Source organism: Anomalospiza imberbis, chromosome 3 (genome assembly GCF_031753505.1).
Source record: "Anomalospiza imberbis isolate Cuckoo-Finch-1a 21T00152 chromosome 3, ASM3175350v1, whole genome shotgun sequence".
In the NCBI taxonomy this organism is placed as follows: domain Eukaryota; kingdom Metazoa; phylum Chordata; class Aves; order Passeriformes; family Viduidae; genus Anomalospiza; species Anomalospiza imberbis.
This window is the reverse complement of record NC_089683.1, coordinates 114,767,599-114,784,145: the sequence shown is the minus strand read 5'-3', so window position 1 is coordinate 114,784,145 and position 16,547 is coordinate 114,767,599. Positions and strand designations below refer to the sequence as shown.

Below are 16,547 nucleotides of genomic sequence, written 5' to 3'. Positions count from 1 at the left end.
ATTTGTAGAACTCCTAGGAAAATAGGGACCCTTTTCCTGGACAAGTGCTGGTGACAGTAAAAGAGACACAGATGTAATCAAGAGGATCTTAGTGACACGAAGACAACTGTCCACACTTCTCTCTTCCACTGGAAAATAGCAGAGGGTCCCAACACTTCTTGGAGCAAGGTACAAATGTTATTACAGTGTGGCCCTTTGAGGGCCTCTGTTGCCTTTCAGTTCAGAGAGGAGGTTCTCACAGCAGCAAGGATGCCAACCCCAAAAACACTCTAAGGTAAAGATATATTGCACTTGTAATTACATTTCTATCTCCCTCTACAGAAAATCTGTCTGCTGCTGGAGGAGATACTTCCTTGTTGCAAAAGTAGCTATTCCTGCTCATTCGGAGTGATTTCTTGGTTATTGTGCCAACAGCAGCATGATAAGTACAATGTGCAGGGATAGGAAATCATCCTCCCAGGGCACACCTCTGCAACTCCTGATGGCAGCGGTCCTGAGGACTCTGTCCCTGAGTCTCTCAGCAAATGTCTCAGTGACATTTCCAACCTGCTGCTGAGACAGATTTAAGACATGCTCTGTGGTGCCTGCATGCTGGGGGCTGAAGAAAAGTATCCACTTGATGATACCTTTCAGGGAATATCAGCAAACATGTCCCACAGGCAAGCACCGGCCAGAAAGAGGGCCTTCAAATGTCCAGAGACACCTGGGATGATGGGGAAGGAGGGGAGTTCCAGGAAAGGGGAAGTTTTGATGCCAGAAGGCATCCTGACATCCCTGGGAGGTGGTGTGGAACAGCCACAAGTGCTGGTGATTTTGGCAGCCCTGGGCAGCAGGACAGATTGGCAGTGGTGTGCACTGAAGTTCTGTGTGGGACTCCAGAGCGGGCTGGATTTGGTGCTTGATCTCTTCTCTGTGCCATCTCCCCTCTTGGGCAGATTGATATTTCCTTCTCCAGCTCAGTATTAGGCAACATGCCAAAGAGCGCTGGGAAGGGGAAAGAGGATGATAAGGAGAAAGGTAAGAAACCCTGCTGCAATGAAGAGTCAAGAATAAATAGCTGGAGAACTCAAGCAGCAATCTTTAGTGGCCTTTAACTTCTGTGGGATTTGAAATTTATTGTCATTTGTGTGTTTTATTAAAAAATCTCCTCTTGGTAAATTCAACAGAATGTGAAGGTCTTCACAACACAGAGTGGGCTGGCAAGGGTGCTTTGATTCAGAAAAGCACTGAAAACTTGGTCAGATCTGGCTTTTATCCCATTCTACAGCAACCTTCCCAAACCCATGAGAATGCCAACACTGAGCCTTTCCCTACAGCACCAGGGGCCAGAGGTAAGTGTGTTATCCTGCCCTTGCCTTAATACTGAATAACTGACCTATGTTTTGAGTGATATAATTTCTGTGAAGAACTGAAAAAATTGCAAGAGCAGTTGAAGAAGTGGCACTGTTCCTGCCAGTGTCAGCTGATCCCCGTACGGAGCGGAGGTGGCATTCGTGTTTTGCAAATGGGCCTGAGCTGCAGCTCTTCTCACTGCTAAGCTTCTTTTGAAACTTTCTGCAACAGCTTTTTTACACCCACCCACGCAGAGAATGACATGCTCCCAGGGCTGCACGGGGAACTTAGCAACATTTTTCTGCTAGAAAGACACACAGGTAGCAACAGCAGCCAGATCCGAGGCACCTCTCAGAGCCTGCAGCACCTCACCTCCCCACCTTCCACTCCTCAACTGCAAGAACACTTTCATGCCTTGTCAGGGGTCTTGCTTCAAAGAACACGACCAGCCCTTTGCATCCATCATCTCAGAGTGCAAGCTAAGGGGCAAAGCAAGATATTGGGCCACACAGCGGCCAAGGACAACCCCAGACTCGAGCCTGGGTGACCTGCTCTTCCTGTGGTTGGTATTCCACCACAAATGGGTGGAAATGAAGTTCTCAAGAGCTAAGACACTTGGTGACGAGGCACAGCTGCAGTTGTGAGAGGATACAGATGTGGTAAAGCACCAGCCTGACCTGCACTGGCGTTTGTCCCTGTCCTTAGTGTGCAGTGGCATAGGGAGGCTTTCTCAAGTTCCTCTCATGAACACGAGGTGAGAACATCCTCCCACAGCAGAGAGAGACAGGATCAATGCACACCAACTCTTTTAAGAGGTCTGGACAATACCTATAGAATTCCCCATTGTGGATCCTTCTGAGAGACAGCAGAAGTGAGATATCCTTGCAGCACAAAAAAAAAAAAAAAAAAAAAAAAAAAAAAAAAAAAAAAAAAAAATTGCAAGAAGTTTGAGGAAGAGGACGGGAAGGCAGACTTTGCATTTGTGGCAGATATTACTGACCTCGGTGGGACAGACCTGAGGTGGTCCAAGGACAGAACACCTCCAGACAAGTTTGCTTCTGTGGTTCCGTTTTATGCAATAAGATCCAGTGCTCACACTACTTTGTTGGTACTGAAGTTAGGACTGACTAGAGTATTCTCATGACAGATGTCTTGCTATGAATCCTTGGAAATCTCATCTCTAATGCTGCCAGGCTTGGAGGAGAGACCACTCTTTGGGATCCAAAAAGGCTGAAGATCACTGCTTGCTCCATTAGCAGTACTGCTGTTCCTCAGCAAGTCTGAGGCTGGAAAAATGAGCTTGCATAACATCAAAGAACGGACTCTTGAAGGGACAGTAAGTTTTCATCAGTGGGAAACATACCCTGGGAAGTGTAAAAAGGCTGGGAAAGTACATTAAGCTATTTCCTCTAAACAGCCTTCTAGTCTTCAAGGAAGGTTGCCATGGAAAAAGAACAATTTAGAGATCTCAGGTCCCCTTTGTTTGTTTTGTTACTTTGTTTATTCCTTTGTGCAGTGAAGATCCCAGCAGAACCTAGTCAGTGACAGATCTTAAATATTAATAAACAGATCTGCCTTCTGTAGTTTGGAGCAACCTTCCAGAGAGGGGTGATCTGAAAGCAGCTGTTTGCTTGCATGATCTGGTTGAAGAGGATGTCAAAACGATGTGCAGGATCCAGAATTGGCAAAAGAGGGTGATGAAAATAGCTGTGGCTGCTGGCAGAGCACAGACTAAAAGTGCTCCTGTTCTAAGTGGATAAGTTTCACTTATCCACTTAGAACAGGAGGAAATAGCTGCCAGCTGACATAGACATAGAGCCCCAGCATCCCAGGAATACTGAACCCAGGGGGAATTTTTCACAGCCCTTTCTTCACCAGGAAACATGCAAGGCAGAACCTGAGCTTTACAGAAACAACCAGCAGAGTCTAGCTGGAAAATTTTTCTCCATGTGTTTTCTGTTTGTTTGCCTGTATTATGACATTTGAGATAATGGGACAGCTCCCTGTGAAAATTTTCTTGGGGAAACGTAAAACTGTTCTGAGAAAAGGGAAATATTTTTGTTCCAGTTCTCTGCTGTGGCTCAAAGGCAGCTCCACCAGGATGCTCCATGGCCAGGAAGCTCCAGGATGCTCCTGCAGGGACTCCTACCACCACTAAAGAACAGAAATAAAAACCAGGGTTGCAATTCTGTATGTTGTGTTTAAGTTCTTTTTTTCTGCAGGGAGGGGAAATAAAAGGAAAGATTCTGCTTTTGGACCAGTTGTCAACCCCTTTTTGATGGTCAGAAATGTATCAACACAGCCTCTTAGAATGAATTTGTAACTATTCTTAGATAAATGTAACTATATTAAAAATGTAACTATTCTTAGATACTCACTTTAGGTTTACTGAGTATTCAGAAACCCCTGGAAGTCTTCCTGCTGGTGGAGGCTACTGATTATTTTCAAAGTGTAGAGGAGTTAACAAAATAAAGCAGAAAATAACTAAATATTAGTCTAAAAATATGCAGACTTGATTGCTGGAATCCTAAAAAGCAGTAGGGTCACCATCTAGGAAACTCACCAAAATATTATAAATATGACATCAGACCAAGTGAGCACAAATGCAAGACAATTCTTGTGACAGAGATCTCATGTGACTTCACCAGCTGAAGGACACAAAAGTTGCATGAAGAAGTGAGAAATCATACAAAATGGACATTATACCTGAAAGCAAAGGAAGCATACAATGTTTCATGGATATCAAGAAAAATTCAGAAGGAACCAGCCAGGAGTCTTGATCTGTCCCATTACTCAGAAACAAAGTATAGACCTTAGGTAGAAAATTAAATCCTAGAGCCCTAAATGCACCCATCTGTGGGAAATGGAGACCTCTTATCTCATAATGCAGGTTTTCCAGAGCTGCAAAGTGATTTTTAATCATGAGTCCCACCTCTCTCCCATTTCTCCATAAAAAAAAGCGTAGAAATGTCAGAGCTGGAATTTGATCCTAAGGAAGATTTTTGAAGTCTGAAAAGACCTCTTAGATTGAAAAATTAGAATTGGTTGGTTTTGGTTGGTTTTTTGGTTTTTGGTGTTTTGTTTTTTTTTTTTCCCTCTCCCGTTGAAGGAAAAATTAATGGTGGGAGAAAAGAGACTCCAGGTATTTGCTGCCAACACTTTTCTTTGAAGAAATGAGCTACCTTTCAAAGTAGCTCAAAGTCAGGCCTACTCACCTGCCTCTGTGCCTTGAAAGAATGTTGGCATTACATTTTCTAATAAAGTTGGCTAGGAGACACAGACAGGACAGTACTCACCAAACCCAAGGTCTGTAGATAAAATCATTGGGAAAAGGCTGCAAATGCACTAGGTATCAAAGTAACCAGTAAACTAATTTAAAAAGGAGATTGATTGCTGCTGTGTGAAGTTAAAAATTACTGTGCTTTTTTTCCCACTGAAATTAGTCACAGATTAGAGGCATGTTAATAAATCAGTTCTGGTGAGAAGCAAACAGGCATAAGGAAAAGTAATTAAAAGCCTGTTGAGATCTTCATCTGTGTCTATAAATGCTGCAAAGCCATTCCTGGCTGCTCATCTAAACCTTTTGCCCATCTCTGCCCAGGTGGAGTGAATTGCATTTCACCCTTTTTACCTCTAGAAGGGTTTTTCTGCAATCAAACCCATCTCACTGGACTTAGTGTTTTAGTCATCCTGAAGAGTGTGTGGAGAAGAATAAAAATACTTCCTGCCTTTCCCAGGCTTGGAGAGCATTTCTTATTTTCTCCCAGTTCAGCTCTTCTCCAGCCTTTTTCCCTGCTCAGCTCTGCAGCATCGAGGAGCCTTCGCTGCCCTTCAGACATTGAATGTAATGATCCTGGTAACTGTGCCACACAATAGAAGTGCAGGCAAAAGAAAGAAGGCAGAGTTGGCACAGGCAGAGATGTATTGTGCTGAATTTTACGTCAGGACCAGAAGGGTTTTTATTATATGATTTTATTCTTTACAGCTCCCAGCAGAGCAGCGAGTGCACAGATAGGCTGCACAAATCACATATAAAAAGCCATATAATATTCCCTCCTGGTGATCCAGCCCCATCAGCCCTGTCAAAGCCAGGGCCCATAATTGCTTTTGGTGGCATGTCTCTGCTTGCAGAGATAAGAGAAGAATCAAGAGGGGGCACAGCTAGTGGAAGGGACCAAGGGTACTGAAGATTCCCAATACAAGACCAATATATCCCATATATAAGGAGACTTACTCAAGAAATTTTATGAGGCCATGACAAAATGGATTTAAGACCTCAAGACCTTTATTCCTAGCTGGGATTTTGCACCAGAAATGAGATCCCTGCTCCTAACTGTAAAAAATGCCCCTTCCACAAACATCCTGACACTCAAGGAAGCAGATGCAATGGCTGTGAAAGATGCTGTTTGAAGATGTTTCACTAGGGGGAAAAAAAAAACCCAACTGTTTTGTGAACTAATGAGCAGCCCTGGCAGCTGAAATGATCAGTGGCACATAATTTCATGTCAGGAGACATTTGCCTCCTGACAGCCATATTAATGGAGTCCAACTGGATGTTGATATGGTTATCCTTTGCTGGTAGGTATAGAGATATTTTCCACAGGCAGACAGGCTGCAGGCTAATGATCCTTCCTTGCTGGGGGTCAGAGGCAGAAAGCTCTCCCAGAGATCCCTGTCACAGACAGCTAATCAGGTAAGTCAGGGATGCATGTGGAGGGGGAGCAGCAGAATCCCAGTCCCTTGTGCTCCAGAGGGAAGGATTAGCCCATGCCCACAAGCTGCTGAGGCCACAGTGAAAGTGTTCCCGAGAGCTGAGCAGGCAGATGTCATGGGAGATGGATTGGGTTTTCACATGCTGCCGTGAGGATAACAATTTCCTGTGGGTTCTTGCAATGTTAGAGAACACAGGTGTCGTAAAACAAGTTGAAAAAGGAACTGTCCAGCAGCGTGGGTGATGGTGGTTGCTCATGCAGAGCTACACTGCCAGCTCTGACAGAACTGCTCCAGGACAGCCAGAGCACACAGGCTTTTCAGTCAGCAGCCACAGCAGAGACGTCACAACAGCAGTAATGAAAGTGCAAGGAGAGGCAGAGAGGATGGCTGGCTTGTGTGTGACTGCAGCTCCTGAGAAGTCAGTGTGTGTCCCTCAGCCTTTCTCTTAGTTGTTTCAGGGTTGGAGGATGCCAGGTTCTGTAAAAGCATGCGATAACAGACCCTTTCTCTTCCACCAGCTTTTGTTCTAAGACCTGCCTTTCATGCTCTGAATTTCCAGCAGATCACCTTTATTTCCAGCAGATGTATTTTTTACCCTCCAACCTGATGTCCCCAGTCACAGATGTCACCCATCAGGGATGCTCTAGGGCTTTATTTTTCACAGTGACTCATGAAAGCCACTGTCTTTGAAAGGTAGCCCACTAAATGTAAAAGGAAATCAGCAAAACAACACATGACAAAACAGCTGTGAGAAGTGATGTAAGCCTTACTTAGTGCTACAAGGCATTGAATTCATTCACATCGACTTCATGGGCTCTGCTTTCACACCCAGGTGATGTACAAATATGAGTAAAGAATATTTCAGTATTGCCTACTCTTTAAGAGGACACTGTGTCTGTCTCTAGTTTCCCTGTTTACCATTCTGAATAAGAACACGGTGGTGACAGACAGATGGACAAGATGAACTTAAAAGTCCTTGCCATGTACAGTGTCTACGATTTCATGAGTCATTTCAGTGAGAAAAAGAGGTAATGAAACATTCGAATGGAGCTAAAAAGACATGACATCATGGCTCCCTTTCCTCTCTTTGAAATTAGTAGTAAATTAAATTAACCTCAGCCATTTATCATTAACAAAAAAACCCTTTAATTTGCTTTCTACTCAATACATGTCCCTTCCCTCTTAAATCAATTCACAAAAGAAAAGTGAGAGGCTTTTTCCTGCGTATGCAAAGCAGAACAACGTGATCTTTGAGCCATTTATAGAACTTCCATCATTAAAAACAAATCAGCAATAGCTCCACCACAGCTACATCCAAACACCAACTAAAATACTTAACTGCAGCCTTTAGCAGTTCTTGTTCTGGCTGCCTAACTGAGCATCCTTCCCTCTGGGTTGGCTGAAATGCCCTGGTGAGATTCCCTGGGCACAGCTGTTTATGCCTTTCAGAGCTGCTGTCTCTGGCTTGTTTCTTTTTCCCGGGAGAAGTCTGGATTTTCCTTGAGACTTCGTAACTCACAGTGACACAGTTTTACAGGATTCAGGAAAGGCACCTTGAGTTGATTAAAGGACTCCCTATGATTTGGGAGGGTTACACGGACAAGGTTCAAGCCCCCTCCCTGCAGGTCTCTCCTTTTTCCACTTTTGATTTTTCTCCTCTCTTTTTCTCCTAAAACAGACTCCGTGATTCTGCTATGCATGTGGTGAAAGGAGACATAGAAAGTTACCTTGCCAGAGTTTACAATGGTGGTATTTCTATATTTTACCATTGATCCTCAGGTTGCAAATTGCCAGGAAGAATGATCTTACTTGACACAATTAGAATCACAATATCTGAAGCTTTGGAACAAGTTGATTGAGGAAAAATTGCTCAAGTTTCAACAGAACAAAGTCAGATATGATAAAAATAAGAGACAATGCCCTTGGGATTTAAATATGGATTTTGACAGTGGGGGATACTGAATGTGCTGGGAAACAAGGAATTTGTGCTCTCAACTAGACAGCACACTAGAGAGAGCCACTGAATGTCACAGGATAACGTGGCCTGCACCACATTTAACAAAGTGAATCTTTCAAATACGTGTGACATCCTGAGGGCACATCAGGAAAGGCCCAGGTGATGCTCAAGTCAGTCCAGCTGAGACTGGGTGAACACGCTGAATCTTTAGCATGGATGATTTGGACAGTCTTGGGACTAGCACTTTGACAAGATCCCATGAAGTCACAGAAGTTCTTGCTTTACAGCGACTTCTGTGTAAACCAGGGCTCCTAATTAATTGCTTAATTAGTTACAGCCTGTAGAAAGCTGCTCAGAACAATGCCATCTGTGCGACAAGGTCAAGGAATGAGGACACTTTTGGAACAATTACTTAGTGTGGTGTCTTGAATTAAATTCAGAAATCTCAGGCTGGGACAGTTACTATTTAAATTAGTACAAGGTCCCACATGTCTCTGGAGCAATTCCCACTTCCTCTGGGTTATCACACCTGTGAGGATTTGGAGTGTGCTCTCTGCCATTATCAGCCCAAGGACCACTGCCAGCTTTTACAGCACATCCTTGTCAGAGCCAAGCAAAATGCTGGGAGAAGATACTTGCTTTGGATCTGTGGAAAATGAATTCTCCACAATTCCTTCTACAGATTCCCCATCAGATGAATGAGCCACAAAAGGTCCAAATACAAGCCAGACATAGCTCTCTGAACAGAACTGTGAAGAAAAATTGCCTTTCTTGCTCCCACCACTACATTTCTACCCCTTCTTGGTAGAGACAGTAGTAGTAAGTAAAGATCCCTCATGGTGATACACCTCATAATTCTGGGACAGACAGACACATCCACTGGCCACCACTGGGAATTCCAGGTAATGTCTGGTTAGAATTGCACCCTTTCTCCTGGACTTCATGATGATAGCAGGATGAAGAATGGGCTCAAGAAGAGACTGCCAAGCCCATCTTTCCCAGAGGATGCTGTAAGATCTCTTCTTTTGCCCTTGGTCTTGCCCATCCTCTTGGAGGAAGCTGAGTCCTCCTGCAAACACGTTTGGACTGGCAGGAGCACCCCTGACTCTTCCACGCTACTTAGAAATAATGCAAGAAATGGCAATAATGCAACATGTGGAAATGCCATGGATAACTTCTTGTTCATCACAACCCATAATGAGTGTATTTAATACCAAACTGGCATGGAGGAAGGTTTTCCCAACATGAAAAAGCTGACTTTTTTCACCCCAAGCAGAAAAAATTGCAGTCTGGTTTTATTACCAAGAGTAACAATTTTACTGCCAACATGACAAAAATGTCTTGATGGGTATATTTGAATGTTTTAGATGCAAACTGCACAGATGCAGGTAGATCCTCGTCAATTTATTTTTAGCTGGTTCTTGTAGCTTGTCCCAAAATAAATACATAAAAAACTAGATCTCTTTCCTACTGCTGGGAAATCAGTTGATTCAATGAAGAATTACCATTGTCTGGGAGTCATCTCTGGGTGCCTAGCTCACTAGATTCAAATCTTCAGAGAGATACTCTGCAGCCTGTTTGAAAGAGATGTGTAGATTGAAATCAGAAGTGATCAATTTCCTTTGCTGTGCATTCAAACAAAGTAGCAATTCAGAAGCCCTCACCAAAAGAGATGCTGAGAGATAGCCAGCTGTATATTCAAGATTAGAATATAGCCCTGACTCTCTGGTACATGATGTTAATCTTTGATAAGAATATTAAAAACTCTGTGTATGTTGCAGACTGATAAACTATTAACCTTAAGCCTCAAAAACATCCTCATCCATTTATTGCTGCATACGTTGATCGTCAGGTGAGAGGGACCTCCTTTCACTGGTCTTGCTTTTTAAAGGGTGCTGCCACAGTGTGAGAGGAAAGAAAGGTCTCTTCTCTACACAGCACCCAATGAACTGCTCTAGATGAAGGTGCTGCTCTCCTTGCCACAGCAGACTTCAAAGCAGATCATTCTCCACCTTGTGTGTGAAGACCTTCAGCACATCACAAAGCATCCAAAACCTTTTGGCCTTACTTGACAGTGGAAACAGACATTGGAATGGCCAGAAGGAAGGGACCATGTTCCATTCCCAGGCCTGCAAAGAGGTCTTTTCTTTTTTTTCTCATGCCTCTTTCAGCGGGGCAGACACTGGGAGGTGCAAAATAATGTACCCTGTTTCTGCCCTCAGACTGTGAACATGCTTTTTCTGTTTCCTCTCCTGAAATATAATTCTTCCTGGAAAATCTACCTTTGCAGATGGAAAAAAATTGAAGTATTTATCGGAGATAAGTGAGGATTACTAACAAAAGCCCCAAGTCCATTTCCATAATCCTGCTAACAGCATCCTTGCTCTCTAAATTAAAAATTTTAAAAAAAGCAAAACACTAAAACCCCACTGCCTAAGACTAAAAAGTTCTTTAAACTTAGTCAGAATTGCCTAAATGTCAGAGATACTAAACCCCTGATCAGCTCCTGTGGAATATTTATTGCCCTGTTCTTCAGATGATTCCACCAGGGAGGCCTCTGAGTGAATTTGTGAATACTACAGGCACTTCCAGCTTAGTGGTAGATGTGGACTGAAACAACCCTCACATTCTCATAAAACTGTGACATAACAAGTCAATTGCAAAGCAACAAAAAGTAACAGCAGGATGAAGATGGTGCCTTCCTGGCATCAGAATATTTTATACTCTTGCAGTATTTGACAAGTCTCTGGGGTTGTATCTGGCTTAGCAAAATGTGTGAGGCATAAATAAAGAAAAATATATGTACAATACTTGCTATTGTGCAGGATGCTCTTGAAAACAAAAAAAAGATCCCTCATCTCCTCAAATACTTCAAGTTGGTGTCTCTCTCCTATCTCAAAACTTCCTTGTAATTAAACACCTGCATAATGAATTAAACTCTCCAGGGAATGTTATTTGCCAGCTACTTTTTCAATTATTTAAAATTAGCTTAAGGGCTAAAGCAATCAGGTCATTCATTAATTTAATTCCTTTCTGTAGTTGTACTTCGTGACTTGGAAATAAAACTACAAGATCAAAAGGACAAAGAGGAATGAAGAGGAAATTATACAAGACACTCATAAAGTTCCCTGGTCCATGACCTCACCCCAGATGCCCAGTCTCTGCTGGTACACAACACACTCTAAATGGCCATTTTCTTGTGCAGACAAACACTTCTCTGGAGATACCTACCCAAAGGGAAAAGTTGGCAGGAGCAGCGTCCATGCACACGCAGAGCACTGGCTGGCAGCCAGCTCCCACTTGGAAAGATGAGGATTGGAGATGCTGGTAATTCATCAGCCCCACTTCAGAGCAGCTATCTTTGTCTGCAGAACTGCCTGGGGGAAGAGGGGAAGAGATCCTCTTCTACCCAATCCAGGATGAAGCTTTCCTCTCTTCTCCCAAAGGACCAGAAGTTGCAAACGTCTTGAACATGTTAAACCACACCACGAACTTTTTGCAGAGGCAAAGGTTGTCACCCAAATGCCCCTAACCAGGGGCCAGGGTCATCTATTTCTGAGCTGCTTTTCCAAGCACAGGAAAGCCAGCACTCTTCGACGGTGACGTCTGTACCTGGCTGCTTCAGGCAGCTTCTCTCTGTGTCGTGGCTGGGAACAGAAGCCTTGCTATTTTACTCCCCTCTGCCTGGCAAATCTGTCACGTGCCTGATGGGAGTAAGGGGACGAGTGTGGGCTGGCAGCCAGTTGTGACCTTCTGCAAGAAGTCCATGGCCTGGTGACCTCCCAGGACCAGGGCTCTCATGTGAGTACAGTGACCTCACCATCAGCACTGTGCCATCTCAGCAAGACACTAGCCAGAGCTCCTCTAGGACAACTTCTGCCACAAAAGACCTTTGCAGTTCCTTGTGAGGAGAAACTAAGTTTAAACTGTTTTCACTCATTCCTAGCACAACTGGGTTTAATTGTTTTACACCTTTTGCAGCAGAAAAACTACAACAGTTCAGAAGGGTAAAAGGGCATCTGGGTGTGCCTGTACTCACATGCACAGAGCTGGATAAAGAACTCAGGGGGTTGCCTTCTGAGTGAGCAGCACAGAGAGCTCAAACTTTGTGTGACACTCAGCAGAGACTGGGTTGGGCAGCCCCAGAGTACATCCAGTGCCCTTTACCCAATCTGTGTGACTCAAAGAAACAGCCCTGCTTAAGCAAAAGAATTGTGTGACTTGGTATCTGGTCCAAGACAGCAAAACAAAGGCCTTTTATTTCCATTAAAGCTCATCATCTTTAGACAGTTCTTTTGTCCAAGCATTACTTGGACCAAGAAATAAAGCAGTGTTAAAAAATCTCTTGAAAATGCAAAAGCCTCCTGTCTGCTTTGCTAGCATTGCTTCAGCAATGCTGACCAGCATATCCTGCAAGTATAGGTCTTGGCATGTCACTGCCAAATAAAGAAAAACACCACATTTTTTGTTCTTCTTTTGCCTTTTCTTATTTGCTGTAAGAGGTTGCTGCATCCCCTGTACAAACACATGGTCCTGGCTGTGTGTCAAGCTCTTTATAATAGACCATATTAATTTTTTTATGGAGTAAAGTGGGACAGATAAAAAAAGCAGTGTGGATGGATAAGAGCAGGGCATCACCAGCCAGTCTGGTGGAGTGTGGCACATCATACTGCTGTTTTGTCTCATGGCTCTCCCTGTTGATATGGGGACTGTGAGCCACCTTTCTAAGGAATAAACAGTGGATAGCACCTGGCCATTATTTCTCTGACCACTTCTTTTGAAGTTGGATGTCAAAACCTTATGCCAGAAAAGCAAGGACAGTGAAATCCATACATGTATGCTGAGCACTGAAACTCTGAAAAAAGCTAGAATTCATATTATTTTCTACCTTCCAGTAGGAACATGAACATTCTTTCCTTCTTCTCCGCAGTGACTACCGAAATATGTCAGAATACAGATATTTTTCTAAAGCCCCTGTCTCTGAAAACTGGATGAAAAGTAACCAAATATTTCAGAAGTTATCACAAAGGAAGACAAGCTACTCTTTTTTTCTGGTCACGTACACCTTGTTTCCATGTGAAAACTGTAGAAAATCCTTTAGCCAGCCAGACAATGCGAGCAAATAATTACAAAGCTTTGCATCCCTGCATCCCCCTGCGAGGGAGGTAATTACAGCAGGGAGTCAGCAGAGCAGACGGGAAGTGATTGCTCCCTTGTGCTCCCAGTGCAGTCTGCTGCCTGGCAGGTCTCACCTGCTGCCGGGGAGGAGGGAGGCTGTGCAGGCTATTTGAGAACCTAAGCACGTGGAGAAGTGTGCAGAGGGATTTTTTTTCCAGGTGTGTGTCCAGGTCAGTGACACAGGTCCTCGGAGGACTCACGGGAGTGGGGTGGAGGTGCTGTGCATGCTCTTCTTTCTGCCTGTAAGGGAGCAGGCACAAAGTGAAGCTCATTCATAGCATCAAAGTCTCAGCTCTCTCATAATGAATTTCTGTTTACAGTAGGGAGGGAAATGTGTGACATGGTATTGCTCTCTTTTCTAAATGTAAAAGCAGGGAGAAAAAGAGGATTAATGCAAAAAGACCTTTCAAGATTGTTACCACCAGCCCCCAGCCCAAGCAGAAAGCCTGACAGCCCCTGAGAATTCATCTGACAAGTTCAATGGTAAACTTGACAAGGCAAAAAAGATATATTTTTAAAGTTCTTTCTTTGATTTATGAGGCTTCACACTTGCCTACAATCTACAATGCTAAAAATATCTTTGGAAATAAAAACTGAGGAACCCGCAAGACTCCAGAGGGTGGAGATTTATGAAAAAATAAACATAATGAGCTGGGGTTTTGATCACACACTCTTTGTGGGGAGGAATTTTTGGTGAAAGACATAATTTACTTTCCTCTTTCCAAAAGTTTCCTTGCAAAATGCACAAAAACTCCTTTGATTGAGCTCTTCAGCCGTTGACTAATGGGACAATCCAAAAAATGGCAAGCCTAAAATCTCACATACCTCATTCTGGAGAAGCAAATGTGAGAGAAGACAGGACACAGGATCCCATCCTGAGAGTGGAGCTGAGAGGAGCACAGGACTGGGCAGCTACAGGAAGTGGGGGAAAGACTCTTGTGGGAAGGAAAACCTAAATAAAACCAAAAGGAAATAACTGAACAAGTGGACAGCACAGTGATGGCCTCAAAGCTCTGTGTTTTTCTGAGGGAAGATGAAAAGCAGCAAGTCTCAGCTTTGCTTTGGATAAGATCACCAGGTGACATCCTGCTTGGAAAACTGGATATCCCAATGGGAAAAAAGACCAATGTTGAGCTTTCATAAAGTGCATTTCTGAATCCACTGCTCCTCTCTGCTGGCTCACCTGTGGATGCACATCTTCACTTCCACCACAGAGACAGACCCTGCACAGCTGCACCCTTGATACAGAGGCTCTGCAAGAAGCCCCAAGTCAACAGCACATTGGCAAGAGCCTTGGTGGAGACAGTAAGTCCCACACAGGAGCAGAAACATCACCTGCAGGAAAAACCTGGCTTTCATGGAGCACAAACCCCCAAAACTGAATCATTCTGTTGGTAAGCAGCACCTCAGCTGTCTTACAGCATCCAACCCAACGCTGTGTAGTTGTTTTGCAGCATGACACAGGCGCATGTGTCATAATTGTGCTGGCAGATGACTCAGGAATAGACAGAGCACCTATGCCTTTGGAATGAGCTGTACTGCAGATACATCTTCTGCAAACAAAGGCTTCATCTTCAAATGCATCCCACACCAGAGCAGATCAGACTTTTAAAACAAAATTCACTGCCAGTGCTCTATACTGCATCAAAGAATCCATCCAATCCATCTCCAAATTTCCTATGTGTTATGATTTATTCCCAGATGGACTTTTGGGTACAACTGCTCAGGAAACTTTGGAAAACACAGAATTTTCAAGAGCTCAAGCAGCTGCAAAAAAAAGATGTTTGATCGTGAGTAGCAAGAGTTGATCTTTAGCTACACCTCTTGCTTTTGATAAAGAAGGGGAAATGTTAGACTATTCTTTGAATAAAGAAGGGGGAATGCTTTTGATAAAGAAAGGGGGAATGTTAGACTATTCTTCTGAATTAACAAGTGATCTCAAATGTTAGGAAGGAGTTTAAGTTGAACGACCTACATAAACAGAAACCCCATATATGGTTTATGTGCTGAAGTGCGAGTTGATATCACTGTCAATATTAACTTAGCAAGGTGCAGGGTTTTGATGGTTTGTACCAACTATCTCAGCACGCTCTCGGCCACAGGAGGTTTGGGCTTAATGTCGGTTTCATTTTTACCCCAGAAAATGCCAGCTTGTTGGATGAGGGGGTTTTGCAGAAGAATCACTTTTCCCACATGTTTTCTCAGGGCTGTGATTGACCTGCTGAATGGGAAGGCAGGGAGGGAAAGGAGCTCCCTGGGAGCTTAGGGAAAGGACAGAGAGATGTGTCTCTGCTGGACTGGAACAAGCTGGACCATCTTTCTACAAGAGATTTGAAAACTGAGTTTAGGCAGCTACATTCAGCTATTCTTCATCATTACACTAAACCAAAAAACATCCAGGTTTTTGTTTACAAATGCCAAAATCATTCAGCATAGTACCAAATTTTTCCCCTGTATTCATGCTTTTTCCACCTTCTGTATTCTCCCATGGGCGACAGAGGTTCCTACAGACTCATGCTGGCCCTGGGATCCATTCATAGCTGGGTGCCCTGGCCCTTGCACCCTGGTTCTCAGCACATTTATCTTCTCAGCCATATTGCTTTTTTAGTATTAATTACATTGGGGAGTTTTGTATTTATTGGACCGTGCTGTGCTTTCTTTGCTCAGATAAAACTATCTCACAAACAATCAAAACTCTCACAAACAGAACTTGTTATTTTCCACAGGACAAACACAAATTGTCTCAGAAGCTTCCCAGTGCAAAGACAGAATGTTCATTTGAAGTTTAAAAAAAAAAAGTTCTCTGTGTCTTTTTTTTTTTTTTTTTCTTGAAGAGTAGGATTCTTCAGATCTGAAGAGCCTGCTCTGGTTTGACAAATCAGCAGGGCTGGTAGATGTTTAGCGCAGGCAGATTAGAAAGACAGCTGAGAGGGTGAATGTGAAGGGTGCCGTGGAGCAGAGACTGCAGTTTGCAATAGGCACTAGAGAGAAATATAATCAAATGTTTCCTCGCAGTCACTGATGAGGCTGCCAGTGTGACGCCTTCTCTGTCACCTCACATTATCTGCCATGCTGGGAAACTCAGTAATTACATTGCAGACATTTATTAAGACATACTTGTCGAAACAAATGATGGGCACGAGGTGATTGCAAGTTAAGCAATGTTAAGATTGCCTCGTAAAGAAAATAAACCAAAACACAGTCTCTTCTTTGGTAAAAAAGGTATTTGCATATTAAAATTTGAAAGGAAGAACTGACTGAGCATTTTTTTTTTCTGTGGGAAAGGAAATGGTTTCTGGAAAGCAAATTCACATCTGCACAACAGAAATTTTTTTTCTACTCCTGGAAGGATATTCTAGATTATCAG

General features: G+C 43.4%; 1 protein-coding gene and 1 long non-coding RNA gene across 2 annotated transcripts in view; both read right to left on the bottom strand.

Annotated features, from left to right (window-relative positions):
• Positions 1–16,547, bottom strand: part of SYNDIG1 (synapse differentiation inducing 1) — a 48,917-nt gene that overhangs the window by 14,006 nt on the left and 18,364 nt on the right. The gene's annotated exons all lie outside the window — the stretch shown is intronic.
• LOC137471931 (uncharacterized) lies at positions 8,765–15,013 on the bottom strand. Its single transcript, XR_010997930.1, has 2 exons — positions 14,364–15,013; positions 8,765–9,576 (listed from the first exon to the last, which is right to left on the bottom strand). It is a non-coding gene; the product is annotated as an uncharacterized lncRNA (long non-coding RNA).